Here is a 15,979-nt window from a genome sequence, read left to right as displayed (position 1 = left end):
GGTTAGGTTTTTACTGCTCGTAGATGGTCAGTAGTAAACCATTGTAGCAGCATGTGGTGGAGGTTTGCCAGCAAACTATTAATGAGGCTTATCAAAAGTTGAACAATAGTGCACTGGCCATATAACTGTGTATTGGGGGGGGGGGGGGGGGTTGTGAAAAGTGAAAATAAACAACTCTAAATCGCAAATATGCACCTGTCGGCTACATCATTTAAAGTAGTCAGAGTTGTACTTCCACACCCCATTTTTCAGCCAGTATCACAACACAGTACCTCAACACTAAGGACAACAAATGAAGAAATAAAGCAGGGCGAATCGTCATACAGTCACAGTCTAGGTTGTAACATAATATTTAAAATCTCAGTTTCAAGCCACCCACTCAACACAGAACCAACGGACAATGATCAATTCTGGATACGATGATGCAGACTGTGAGCTTTGTTGAAATTCTGTGGGCAAGAGTGGTCTTATTGACCCTCTCTGCTAGTTGCTGGAATGATTGAAATATGACCACAGAACCCAAATGAGAGACATTGTTGTTCTACAGTTTACAATAATCTGTCACAGTTTTGCTATGTTTTATCAATATAAAAACTCACATTTATTTAGTAATATGTACATCAGTTTCTTCTCGTATGAAAGTTTCCAGTGGAAAAGAAGAGGTTGGCCACCAATAAACCCTTCAGGCTCATCTTAATCTGAACTTTATTAGTACCAAAACTATTCATGGGCACTGAAAGTTACTGAAAATATGTGCTCCTGAATAATTTGCCTGGAACAGACCTCTGAAAGACTTTCTTGACTTTCCATTGCAAATCATCTTTACTATCACTTGGGGAATTGGAAAAATTTAATTTGCTTTCATTAACTTTCCCAAAAAATTATCCCACAGATATCACAGAATGAAGGTAAGTGAAGTATGCTTGATTTTAATGTTTTAAACTTACATAACCTGTTTCTCAACATCCACAATATAAAAGAAGATCTTTAGCACAGAAATCGTACTGAAATAAAATAAAACTATGATTTAGATACTAGGAGGGCTGTAGCATTAGAGCAACATCATTTTGTCACACTGAACTGATGGACTGTTATTACCTATCAACATATTTTTAAAAAAGTTTCAGAACTCTACAGCAGTCACAGTTTTGAAACCAGGTGAAGAAGGAACAGATGCTATTAACTATATCCCTATTCAGCATGATATATAAATTACTGGAGAAGCTAATTCTCAACAGCATCTAAGAGGTCATTAAAAAAACAATCTCAGTCCACCAGGATAGCTTTGGGAAAAATTATAGTTGCTGAGATCAAGTGCTAATGCTCACAGCAGTTATTGACTCTTGGATTTCAGAGAGGCCTCAAATTGGCTGCATCTTTCAGCAATCTGATGGCAGTTCATGATACAGTATGGATAGATTGGTTGATGATGCTCAAATTTGTTGATGTAATTCAGTGTCAGCTAGTTTATTCAACAACATGCCCTATGAATGAATGTAAAAGCTAGCAGATGGAGAACACCAAACAATGAACTGCCTCAAGGACCAGTCAGAACTCCAAACTCTTCATTCCCTAAAAGCTGATGACTCCATCATTATCCTCCAAGCAGACAAGGGATCTACCACGGTGGTACTTGACCAAAGTTAGTATGTAAGTGAAGCTCTACACCAGCTGTATGACACCTCTATATACAGCATCTGCCATCAAGATCCCATCCCTGTGATTCAAACTGAACTGCAATCCCTCCCTAAAACATCAGGCCTCTCACAAGGACTAACATCTCAATCCACTGAACTTCTTGCCCCACCCAAACCCAATCACCCTGGCCACCCATAGTTGCTGGCTTCAAAGCACCCACCAAATGTACATCTGCCTTAGTTGATCAACACCAGCAATTCATAGTACAAAGACTTCCCTCCTATATTAGAGACACCAACTATTTCCTAGACTGTCTGAAGTCCGTGCTTGTCCCACTCCCACCACACTGTTGATGCCACATCTCTATGAACCTACATCCCCCACGTACAATGCATGTCTGCTGCTGAACATTTCTTCAGTCAGCACCCACCTGATTCCAAATCTATGATATTCTTCTTGCTCACCTTAATCAACATTATATTTATCAACAATTACTTCACCTTTGAGGGGCAGACATACAAATAGACCAGGGATACAGCCATTTGAACCAGGATGGCACCTTCCTACACTGACCTTTTGATGGGTCACTTGGAGAGAGCTTTCCTGGGATCAATAAGCCTTCAGCCCCAGATCTGGTTCAAATACATGGATCTCATCTTCGCCATGTGGAATAATGGTGAGAATGACCAGTTAAAATTCCTGAAATATCTAAATACATTCTATCAATTAAATTTCACATAGTCCTATTCCAAATCCTATGCCACTTTGCTTGACATTGATCTCATCCTCACTGAAGGCAAGCTACTTACATTTTGACAGTTGCCATCCTCTCCATGTTAAACATTCCTTCCAATACAGCCTTGGCATTTGAGGCAAATGTATTTGTTCAGATGCAGACTCATTACAGCAGTATACCCCCACTCTCACCTCAGTCTTCTCTGGATGTAATTACCCCATCATCCTAGTTCAAAATCAGACTTCCTGGACCATCACATCCAATCTTGGTACTGCTGATACCTCCAAAAAGACAGCTTAGGAGTACACCACTTGTTACTCAGTATTATCCTGGTTTTTACTTTTTTTATTTTTATTGTACACATCTAATTCTGTTGGACCAAATTGAGGAGCAAATCTCCTTGGTAATGGAACATGTCAGTACATGAAATTACAACAGCAAAATAATAACAGATAAAACAAAATTTTTATGAATCCTAAGAAGATGACAAGCTATAAGTTTATATAAACGCAACCAGTGCCTATGGTCTAGGGACAGTGTTTTTGATTAGGAATCAAAACATTCTCGGTCCCAGGTTTGAAACCTGCCATGGCTTAAATTTTGATTTATAATCAGCACCAGCAGCCGAAGACTTCCAGCATAAGAAGTCAGCATCATTCTGCCAACGGCTTTGTCAAAGAGGGCAGTGGAGCGGACACAGGTTCAGGGCACTCTCCTGTCCTCAGGGTGGGAAACTGCCCCTAAAGTCAGAAGAATGAGCAATGATCAACAGCATGAGGATGAAGAAGGCAATGGAAACCACTGCATTAAAGACACATAACATGTATCGACAGGACTTGTGGCCTGTAATCGATAAAGTGTCATGATGATCTCTCCACTGACAAAAGATACTAGAATAGTCCGCCATTCAGATCTCCTAGAGAGGACTGCTAAGGGGGAAGTGACCATGAGAAAATGATTGAATATCCAATGAAAGGATAACATTCCATGAGGCAAGGCATGAAATATCAGAAGTTTGAACATGGTAGGGAAGTCAGAAAATCTGAAAAGGAAAATCTAAGACTTAATCTAGATATAGCAGGGGGTCAGTGAAGTGAAATGGAAGGAAGACAAGGATTTCTGGCCAGATAAGTACAGGGTAATATCAACAGCAGCAGAAAATGATATAACAGGAGTAGGATTCATTATGAATAAGAAAGAAGGGTAGACAGTGTGTTACTGTGAACAGTTCAGTGATAGGGTTGTTCTTATCAGAATCAACAGCAAATTAACATTGAAAACAATAGTTCAGGTATACGTGCCAACATCGCAAGCTGAAGATGAAGAGGCAGGGAAAGTATACAAGGATATTGAAATGGTAATACAGCATGTAAAGGGAGATGAAAATCTGATAGTCATGGGGAACTGGAATGCAATTGTAGGGGAAGAAGTAAAAGGAAAGACTACATGAGAATATGGGCTTGGGACAGGGAATGAGAGAGGAGAAAGACTAATTGAGTTCTGAAATAAATTTCAGCTAATAATATAACATACTCCGTTCAAGAATCACAGGAGGAGGAGAGATACTTGGAAAAGGCCAGATGATATGGGAAGATTTCAGTTAGATTACTTCACGGTCAGGCAGAGATTCTGAAATCAGTTACTAGATCTTAAGACATATCCAGAAGCACATGTAGACTCAGATCACAAAGTAGTAGTGATAAAGAGCAAGAAAAGTTTAAGAAATTAGTCAAGAAGAATCAATACATGAAGGAGTGGATATGGAAGTACTAAGGATTGACAAGATACGCTTGAAGTTCTCTAAGGCTATAGATCCAGCAATAAGGAATAGGGCAGGAGGCAGTACAGTTCAAGAGGAAAGGACATCTCTAAAAAGGGCAATCACAGAAATTGAAAAGAAAAACATAGGTACAAAGAAGGTCACTGCGAAGAAACCATGGGTAACACAAGATATATTTCAGCTGATCGATGAAAGAAGAAAGTACAAAAATGTTCTGGGACATTCAGGAATACAGAAATACAAGTCACTGAGGAATGAAATAAATAGGAAATGCAGGGAGGTTAAGACACAATGGCTGCATGAAAAATGTGAAGAAATTGAAAAAGAAATTATTGTCAGAAGGAAAAGCAAAGGTGGTAACATTATAGAGTGCATTTGGGATTCCACTGTTAAATGCATAGGGGAGAGCGGACAGGTGGAAATCATATACTGAAGGCCTCTATGAGGGAGAAGATTGGTCTGACATGATAGAAGAAGAAACATATTTAGAAGAGATAGGGGACCCAGTGTTAGAATCAGAAATCAAGAGAGCTTTGGAGGACAGAAGGCAGAACAGATAGATAACATTGCAGCAAAACTCCTAAAATCATTGGGGGAAGTGGCAACAAAATGACTATTCGAAAAATATCATCCACACAATTCCAAGGGCTCACAAGTGCAAGAATTATCACATAGTCAGCTTAACAGCTCATGCATCCAAGTTGCTGACAAGAATAATATACAGAAGAATGGAAAAGAAACTTGAGGATGTGTTAGATGACAACCATATTGGCTTTAGGAAAGGTAACCAGAGAGTCAATTCTAACATTGCACTTGACAATGGAAGCAAGACTAAAGAAAATTCAAGAGACATTCACAGGATTTGTCAGTCTCAAAAAAGTGATCAACGATGTTAAATGGTGCAAGATATTCAAAATTCTGAGAAAAATAGGGTAAGCTACAGGGAGAGACAGGTACATATGTGCAAGAGCAAAGAGAGAATATTAAAAGTGCATAACTATGCTTGGATTAAAAAAAGATGTAAGACAGGGGTGTAGTCTCTTCCCCCTACTGTTCAATCTGTACCTCAAAGAAACAATTATGGAAATAAAAGAAAGGTTCAGGAGCAGAATTAAAATTCAAGGTGAAAGAATATCAATCATATGATTCGCTGATGACATTGCTATCCTGATTGAAAGTGAAGAAAAATTACAAGATCTGCTGAATGGAATGAACAGTCTAATTAGTACAGAATATGGATCGAGAGTAAATCAAAGAAAGAAAAAAGTAAAGAGAAGTAGCAGAAATGAGAAAGCAAGAAACTTAACATCAGGATTGATGGTCACAAAGTAGATGAAGTTAAGGAATTATACTACCTAGGCAGCAAAATAACCAATGACAGACAGAGCTAGGAGGAAACCAAAAGCAGATTAGCACTGAAAAAAATGGCATTCCTGGCCAAAAGAAGTCTACTAGTATCAAACATAGGGATTAATTCGAGGAAGAAATTCTGAGAATGTACATTTGAAGCACAGCATTGTATAGTAGTGAAACATGGACTGTGGGAAAACTGGAGCAGAAGAGAATTGAAGCATTTGAGATGTAGTGCTACAGACAAATGCTGAAAATTGGGTGGACTGATAAGGTAAGAAATGAGAAGGTTCTCCACAGAATCAGAGAGGAAAGGAATATGTGGAAAACACTGACAAGGAGAAGGTACAGGATGATAGGACATCTGTTAAGACATCCGGGAATGACTTCACTGGTACTAGAGGGAGCGGTAGGAGGCAAAAACAGCAGAGGAAGACCGAGATTGGGAAACATCCAGCAGATAATTGAGGATGTAGGTTGCAAGTGCTGCTCTGTGATGAGGAGGTTGATATAGAAGAGGAACTCGTGGTGGGCCACATCAAAGCAGTCACAAGGTTGATGACTTAAAAAAAATTACAAAAGCAATAGAACACAGAAATCAGCTTAATTTTTTGAGGAACTCCTCAACAGAATAGAAGGAGTGACTCATGAGGCAGCCCTTCAGTTTAAATCTGAAAGTGCATGGACTACTGCTAAGATATTTGAGTCCTTGTAGAAGCTTATTTAAAATTGATGCAGCAGAATACTGCATGTCTTTCTGCACAAGAATCAAGGAGGTACAATCCAAATGCAGACTGGATTTCTGCCTAGTGTTAACTGACCAAAAGCTGCTAATTCTGGGGAAAATGCTGATATTGTTAACAAGAAATGACATTAAAGACTATATAAACTGAGAGGCCAATGTCACTAATGAACAGGAATCAACAAGATGATCGTGAACTTATACCCCTTCTTGCCCGAACTGACTGTTTCCGAGCCAAAAATACCCTTTGAGAATGGAAATACTTACCATATGTCATAATCAAATGAAAATAAGCAAAGTAGACTACTTTTCATGTTGAACGACCACGAAATGATGTGTTAAGTCTTGAACAAAATTCTGAACATGAGCTTTCCCTAACAGTTTACTATCTATCTGAACACCCTGAAATTTGAACTACTCAGTTTCACTAATCATATGACCACTTGTGTAATTAAAACGTCAGGTTTTGTTGAATTGTGTGTTACAAACTGTAAAAACTGAGTCTTACTGTGAATTAGTGTTATTGCTTTTTCGACAAGCCATGGATTTATGTCTTGAACTGCACTATTTGAAACAGTGCCAATGTTGCACACAATATCCTTTACTACCAAGATCATGTCATCAGCAAACAGAAATATTTTAGGATCACCTGTAGTATTAGGAGGCATATCATTCACATAAATAAGAAACAGGAGTGGCTCCAGCACTGATCCCTGTGGCACTACCCATTTAACTACGCCCCACTCGGATGCTCCATCATAGCCATTCTCATTACTACGGAGAATGACCTTTTTATGTCTGTTCTTACAATAAGAGGGGAACCAATCATGAGCTACTCCCCATTTTCCATAACGGTCCAACTTCTCGAGCAATATTTTGTGATCAACACAATAAAACACCTTAGTTACATGAAAAAAGATGCCTAGTATTTGAAACCTTTGGTATAATCCATCCTGTACCTCACAAAGAAAATAGAATATAGCATTTTCAGTTGTTGAGCCACTTCTATGTACATATATCTGACTTATCAGTAACAGAAATATTTTTATTATGTACTGACTTTATAGCCTCGACCTTGTGCTGCTGACCAGACACTTCCTTCATGACTGACCATACACTTTTAATTTTGTCCTGGGAATTAGCTGTTGCATTTGCATACCACATTCTCTTTGCCTTCCTGATAACATTTTTAAGGATCGTACGCTACTGTTTGTAATGGGCTGCTGTAGCTCGATTTGTGCATTGTTTACACTGTGTTACAAATTTTTAACACTAAAAGGTTTTTGCACACAAACAAATGTTGTATATAATCACAAACCCAGTAGAAAATCTACGCCAATGGCAACATAGAGTTTTTAAAACCTAGTTAAAGAACAAGAGAGGCAGGATGTTAATAATACTGGTAACATAGATGACAAATATAATGCCTTCCTTAACACATTTCTCATGCTGTTTGAAAGTTACAGTTTGGAGTTACATTCACTCTGGTAAAACAAATAAAAACCTCACAGAATTTTATATCAGTGGATCAAATTGTATAATAAATTGCCAATGGAAGTGAAAAAGATTACTAAAACACATCTGTTTAAAAAGGCAGCTAAAATGTTCTTCACAAGTAATGTATATTATACAGTTCAAGATTACTTAGAGGATCCTGAGTAAAGGGTAATAATGAAAGGGGTTAACTAGACAATTTGGGTGTAAATGAAGAAACACTGTATTCATTAGAGAATTGCCGAATGAGACGGTGCAGGTGTTAGGACACTTACTTCATATTCAGAAGGATGGAGATGCTCTGTCCAGCCATCCTCATTTGGCTTTTCTGTGCTCTTCCTGGATCGCTAAGGTAAATGCCAAGATGGCTTCTTAATCAGGACCACAGCCAACCACCTATTCTATCCCTGTCGGCTACCGGCACTATCCTCTTAAAGCACACTATGTACGCTGTGTATGATATTTTGGGCTCACTGATTGGCATTGTATTACCTTGACAAATCTTATGTCACTGCAAGATGCTCCTTGTATGGGGACCAAAATAGGGAGAGTTTTATTTAATCCAAAGAAATAACTATAATCAATACATGTCGAAGCACAGGGCTAACATGTGCAGCACAGTACTTTAATGTTCTGCTAGATACTCCTTAGTCCTTAGTCTTCAGTCATTTAATTATTGACTCAGTCTGCCTCTTATTAGTATCATGGAGGAGTGTTCTAGATATTGGAAAGCCATTTTCCAAGACAGTTATATGATTCCCTATAGAAACTAAGTTTTATTTAATTTACCAGTTATGTTCAGAAAGTAACAAAGCTGATTTCCATTAGAATGTTCAGAACAGGATACTAGCAGTTGAAGGCAGCCTGGGTAGCTGACTAACGGATAAGGATATTGTTTTGAACAAAGTGGGAATTACATCAAAATGTTGGAAGTATGAGAATCAAGCCACTTCTAAAACCAAACTGTTCATTTGACAGCAAATTACATGAAATGAAATGATCAATCATCCTAGCATACACAACCTTTTCAATAACTTTGGCAAACACTGATGGGATAGAAATAGGTCTAAAATTGTCTACGTTATTCCTTTCTCCCTTTTTATAAAGCAAACTATAGTCAAAACTTAAGGAGGAGGAGGAGGAGATTAGTGTTCAACGTCCCATCGACAACGAAGTCATTAGAGACGTTCAAAACTTAAAAAATACACTGTAAGTACTATTACAAAATGCATCATTGTGTCATCAAAAATGTAGAAAAACATGAACTATGCACAAAAATTCAAAACTGCAGTACTGAATGTACACAAGCAAAGTATACAGCCCTAACTGTTTCTGCACTAGTATTGTTGCAAAGAATTCTTACTACATAGCTCGTTTTTGCTAGTTTTGAACTTAGGGATGTGATATGAATGCTCTATTTAAGATTTTCCTGGATATGAATCCCAAGAAATTTAGTTTCATTGACAGCACTAATGTTTTGGTTATGTATACATATTATGGGTTGCGCCGCATTTTTATTTTGATTGATGTGGAAATTCATGAGTACCATTTTTTGGGGATTAACTATTAGCCTGTTTCTGGTAAACCATTCAGACACTTCTTTTGTAATATCTTTTGCAGATGCAGTAAGATTTTCTTCTTTATTCCCTTCAATTAATAGACTGGTGTCATCTGCAAACAGTCCACATGGTTTTGAAAGGCATACCTGGAGTTCATTTCCTTCCATGTACTTAATTTCAGTTACCTGAGAGTGATATTCCAAATATGATTTAATCCATTGATTTGGCACACCTCTTACACCATACCGTTCAAACTTCCTCAGGACCACAGAATGATCAATCACATCAAAAGCTTTTGTTAGGTCCAAGAATAAACCTGAGATATTCTGTGGTTGTCCACTGCATTTAAGACATGGTTCATCAGATTGAAAGGGCTGTTTCAATTGATCGCGGTGGTCTGAAGCCATGCTGACATCCATAAATAATATTATTCTTGTCAAAGTGAAAAGAACACTTTTTTAATAATTTTTGAAAACCCTGACAGTAGAGAACAGGCCTATAGTTACCCATACATTGATGATCATCTTTTTTACATAGGGGTATTACTTTTGCCATTTTCAGTTGCTGTGGGAAGACACAACATGAAAAGGATGAATTGCATATGTCCAATAAAGGTGAAAGTATTTGTCTTGCTGTTATTTTTATAATATAATCTGGAACATCATCAATACCAGTTGAATAATTACTCTTCAGTGAATTAATGGTATTTAGGAGCTCTGTTGGGCCTATTGGACTGAGGAAGATGGATATATTATTTATTTCAATAGATGAAAGTTCTTTCCATGTTGTATTAGGTGGATTACCAAATTTTTTCTTCACTAATTTTCCAGCAACAGTTGCATGATAAGAATTGAAACTGTTTGCAACTGCCATAGGGTCAGTGACATTCTTGCCATCATGTGATATCACAATATTTTTGTGAATTGTCTTCTTCCCCATAAGATCCTGCACAGGTTTCCACATGGACTTAGTTTTATGGGATGACTTCATAATATAGTTGTCATTTGCCTTAATTTTTGCCTCTTTTATGACACATTTCAAAACTAGCTTGTATTTTTAGAAATAACAAAGAAATTCTGGACCACTGTCAGTTTTTGACTGTACAAATAGTTCCTACTTCCTTTTTACAAGATACTCTAATGCCTGATGTAATCCAGTTTTTGAACCTATCTGTGCTTTTGGAAATCACTTTCATTTGTGGAAAAGCTATGTCAAAGTTATGCTTGAAAATGTTCAAAACATTTTCCATCTTTTAGTTGGTAATATATCATATATTTCTCTCCAAGATTATTCACTGATGAGATACTGAAAGTATTCATTATTTTTCCTACTATAAATCCTTTTATGGGTAATATTTTGTACATTGGTCCAAATGTGATTTACAGGTATGGTTAGTAATTGCGAAAGGTCTTTACTATAGCCGGTATCAAAGTTTTCTGATGCACACTTGTCCATGTTTACACATACCTGATCAAGGAGAGTGACACTAGTTTTTGTTACCCATGTTGGAGAGCTAACAGTCAGATAAAGATTGTAGGCTTTTATAACATTTAATAATTTTTCCCTCTCAGAAAGTACCATAATATTAAAATCTCCACATAGTTCCACTGTTTTCCCAGTTGTCTTAAGTTTGCCTACAGCAAGGTCCAGTTTTTTTATATATATATATATATATATATATATATATATATATCTAAAAAGAAAGATGATGAAACTTACCAAACAAAAGCGCTGGCAGGTCGATAGACACACAAACAAACATAAACATACACACAAAATTCTAGCTTTCGCAACCAATGGTTGCCTCGTCAGGAAAGAGGGAAGGAGAAGGAAAGACAAAAGGATATGGGTTTTAAGGGAGAGGGTAAGGAGTCATTCCAATCCCGGGAGCGGAAAGACTTACCTTAGGGGGAAAAAAGGACAGGTATACACTCGCACACACACACATATCCATCCACACATACACAGACACAAGCAGCCTTTACAAATGTCTGCTTGTGTCTGTGTATGTGTGGATGGATATGTGTGTGTGTGCGAGTGTATACCTGTCCTTTTTTCCCCCTAAGGTAAGTCTTTCCGCTCCCGGGATTGGAATGACTCCTTACCCTCTCCCTTAAAACCCATATCCTTTTGTCTTTCCTTCTCCTTCCCTCTTTCCTGACGAGGCAACCATTGGTTGCGAAAGCTAGAATTTTGTGTGTATGTTTATGTTTGTTTGTGTGTCTATCGACCTGCCAGCGCTTTTGTTTGGTAAGTTTCATCATCTTTCTTTTTAGATATATTTTTCCCACGTGGAATGTTTCCCTCTATTTTATATATATATATATATATATATATATATATATATATATATATATATATATATATATATATTATGTTGCTAACAGGAGATCTATACACACATAAAATAATAGTTTTTTTCAGATATTAACTCAACAGCTGAGATTTCAAAGTCTGCACACAGATACAACCTATCTCCTTGGTCATGTGTAAATAAATTGATAGGAAGAGTAAACAAAGAGATAGATGATGGATGCAAAATATTTCTGTATGTGAACTTAATTAATGTAAGCATGTTAGACATGTCCACGCATACCAGCCATGGCCTTCATTTAAATCACAGTGGGAAACAATTTTTGGTTGAAGAAATCTGTCATTTAGCAAATTTGAGTCACAACAGGAATAATATAGAAGCAGTCCAAAGTACGTTGGACAAATGGGTCATAAAGAAAGATCCGATGTCTTATAAAAAGGGCAAAAGACATTGTTTAGGGAACTAGACTGTATCACAAAAAAATGTTATGCAGAATTAAATTGCAATACACACTGAAGATTGTACACCAGAATGTATAGTCATTAACAAACAAAGTTGACGAAATAAATATACTCCTCAATAGTGAATGGAAAGATGTTTCAGTTTTATGTTTTTGTGAGCATTAGTTACAAAATGAGTATTTTTAATACTTAAAAATATTGCATTTTAAACTTGCAAACTGCTTTTGTAGAATGGAATCAAAACATGGGGGAACTTATATATATGTAAAAGAAAATGTAGGTTATAAGAGTATAGCCTCTTACATTAATTAAGTTCACATACAGAAATATTTTGCATCCATCATCTATCTCTTTGTTTACTCTTCCTATCAATTTATTTACACATGACCAAGGAGATAGGTTGTATCTGTGTGGTTGATTTACAACAGCTACATTTGTGTTGCCTAATTTTGGTAGCACACTTTCAAGAACAGTGATGAGTTCACTACCTTTATATATGGCAACATCATTTGCACCTGCACAAATTACGATACAGTCTTTTGAGTTAAAGTTGGCACACGATTTTACCACTGTTTTTGTCACTCCTGCAATGCCTGCTCCTGGTTTGACAAAGGCTTGGACACTTGTGTTAGTTTGTGTATCTGCTACTTTTTCTGCTATCTAACGTCCATGATTATAGTCAGAAATTAAGACTTTTTTTTTTTTTTGTACACGTAGTTTTTTAATCACATTTCTTTGTTTACGATGTGACAAGCATGAAAAATTTACAGTGAACAGCTGTTGTTGTTTGTAATTATTATCTGGACTCATATGCTTCTGAGTGACATTGTTTGTAGAATCATGTTTGTCATTATAACTATTTGATGCACTTACTTTCTTATTTCCAAGTTTTGCGCTGGTTTCCACAGTCATTCTTCCTTTGATTATATCACTGACAGCCAATATTTCTTCCAGGTTCAGGCGATGCTCTGTTTGTTACGTTTTACAACCAAGATGCTGCAGCTGTTTCTCCAATGAGGCTACAGCCCTTTTTAATTCACTGATTTCACTGTTTTTTGTAGTTGAAATGAGACCAAAGTCATCGCAATGTTCACATATGGATGTCACTGAATTTACATTTGGCACAGTTTTTTCACTAGATTTTGATCTTGTAATGATTTCATGTTAATTGGTCACAATATAAGACAAGAAAATTGATATACTCTGTGTTTTATTTAAAAATTACTACATCAGCAATGCAAAATACTTGGGCTTCCTGAAGCAACACCCCCTCAGGAAGTCAAAGTTGAGTATCTCATCATACTGAGCAGCTAAGTTATTATGTGAACTTTCATTAACTGTGATTGAAATTTTCTGGTTTTATCTTGTCTTCATACTTGTGAATGGTGGAGACCCAAACTATAAGCTGCTCCAATGGTATGATTGGGAATTCACTATTACCACTGTCCAGCAGCTATAGACAGAACTGGAGAAACTATACATTATTATTCATTTGACATCAGTGGTAATTAAAATGCTTCCCTCCTCTCACACATTTAGGAATGGCATTTAAATATGATGTAGCTGAGCTGGGATAAGTTTAAGTCTGTGTGCTAATTTTTGCACTACATTTCAGAGTCTAATTGTGATGTGTGACAGAAAGTTTGGCGTGGCAACTCAATGTTGGACGACATTTGAGATGAATAAAATTTTAAATTTTAAATTACTTTTCCCTCAGACCATCATTTTTCAAACTTTCTTTTGTCATTTGACTGTTGATACGCAATTGTGAATTTGCGCGTGATGATAATCTGATTAGGTAGGTTTATTTTTGTATTTTGTGCCCAATATTATCTTCAAATATGGCAAACACAGAACAGCTGGAGATGTTTCTTATGCTCAGTCGTTGACACCGAACCTGAAAAGGTCATCTGAGGCATCACATCTTAGGATTTTCTCGAAATGAACAGGCCTCAGGATTAATTGAAAGATAATCTCAACTCTTGGCTCACACTCTCACAAGTCAGTCTCAACTCTTGGATCACAAGCTTACAAGTCAGAATAATGATTTAAAGAATGAACTTACAAGTCAAAACAATGACCTTAAAAGAGTATTGTTAATCTCAATGACACTGTTAATTTAATCTCAATGACACTGTTAAGACATGAAAAGGAAAATTCAGGCTACGCAGGCACAAGTAGCCAACTCCCTTTCAAAACTTACTCATTACGTCAGTCGACTGCCCTTGAAATTCAAACAGTAAACAATAAGATTGGTCATGTACAGTTGAATGTGGAAAACGTTGAAGATGTTATTCATGCTCAGTTAGGTAGAAGGAACTCTTAATTCAAAATTATGCATGAATATATAGAGCAGGAAAGTGAATTCATCAAACAGAAACTAAAAGTAAATAATGATCAAATTCATAGCCTTACTACCAGTGTTAACAATAAAGTTGAGACTTTGTCTGAAAATTTACAACAAGTTACCATCCGATTAAGTGATGTTGAAACATGTTTGTTGTATCCACAAATCAGCAGAAATTTTGTACCATTTTGTAACAGTTCACCTCTTAAATACATACTGTGGACTATCCCCAAACTTACTTGATTCTGCAAAAATTAAACTAGCCAAACATTTCCTTGATGATGAGGCATTGTCATGGGCTAACCAATATGTAAATCCAAACATAACATTTAACGACTTTGAGCAGATGTTCTTGAATAAATTTTGGTCCAAAAGTAAACAGGCAGGCTCCAAAACAGGTTTTTTTAACAGTAATAAGTACACACCAGGTAATATCTCAATGCCAGATTTTTGTGAGAAACAATTACATAAGCTTGCTCACCTGGACAAACCTTTTGATGATCTTATTCTTATTGATGCTTTGAAAAGACATCTACCAATAAGGGCTCATTAGGCCTTGTTTGTGGTCCTGATGATTGATTGATTGATTTTTATTGTTGTAGAGACCTCAGAGATCATCTGAGGCATTACAAAAGTCAATATTACATAGTATAAATGTTACACAAATAATTACAAAAGCAAGAAAAATATTACACAATATAAATATTACACAAATAATTATGGTACCTTCACACAAAAACAAAACAAAGAAACTTCTGGTACAAATTGATATTGCATAGTAAATTTAGCCAATTACAGACTTACTCATATATAGAAGCAAATAAAAACTGATCACAAAGTGTAGTCATACAATATTCTTTGCCTCTCTTAAAAGTTCATCAGTTTCATAAATGCTGAGCTCAAGAAGAAATTCTTTTACTTTTTTTTTGAATTGTTGAATTGGAAGATCCCTGATATGTTGGGGTATGGCATTAAAAAATTATATGGACTTATATAAGAAGCACTTTTGTGCTTTTTTTATAGTTACATTGGAAAGAAACTAGGTCCTGCTTGTTTCTTGTGTTACAATTACGCCGCATATCATACTGTTGATAACTCAGATAGTTTTCCTTAATATGCATTACACACTGTAGTATAAATATTGACGGCAGGGTCATAATCTGTAATTTTTTAAAGCTTGGCCTACAGTGAGCTCTGGGTGCCAAGCTACATATCAGTCTCATTGCCTTCTTTTGTAGTTTGAAGACATTGGCTGCCTTGCTTTGATGTCCCCACAGTATTGTACCATAGGAAATGTGACTGTGTATTAAAGCAAAATAAACCACTTTAAGTACTGGCATGTTTAGACAAAGACGCAGCTTCCTTAGAGCAAATATTCCTTTGCTAATGCTGCTTCCCACTTTTTCTATACGGCTACCCCAGGATAATTTTGAATCAATTGAGATTAGTGAATTTTTTAAACCATTTTGATAAACTTGACAAAGTTTTTTAGAAAGAGGACAGTGTTTACTTACTTCCAGTTCATCTATTTCTGTCCCTGCATTCCCCACCAATGAAA

This window comes from Schistocerca serialis, chromosome 4, assembly GCF_023864345.2.
Source record: "Schistocerca serialis cubense isolate TAMUIC-IGC-003099 chromosome 4, iqSchSeri2.2, whole genome shotgun sequence".
In the NCBI taxonomy this organism is placed as follows: Eukaryota; Metazoa; Arthropoda; class Insecta; order Orthoptera; family Acrididae; genus Schistocerca; species Schistocerca serialis.
This window is presented reverse-complemented; position numbering follows the sequence as displayed.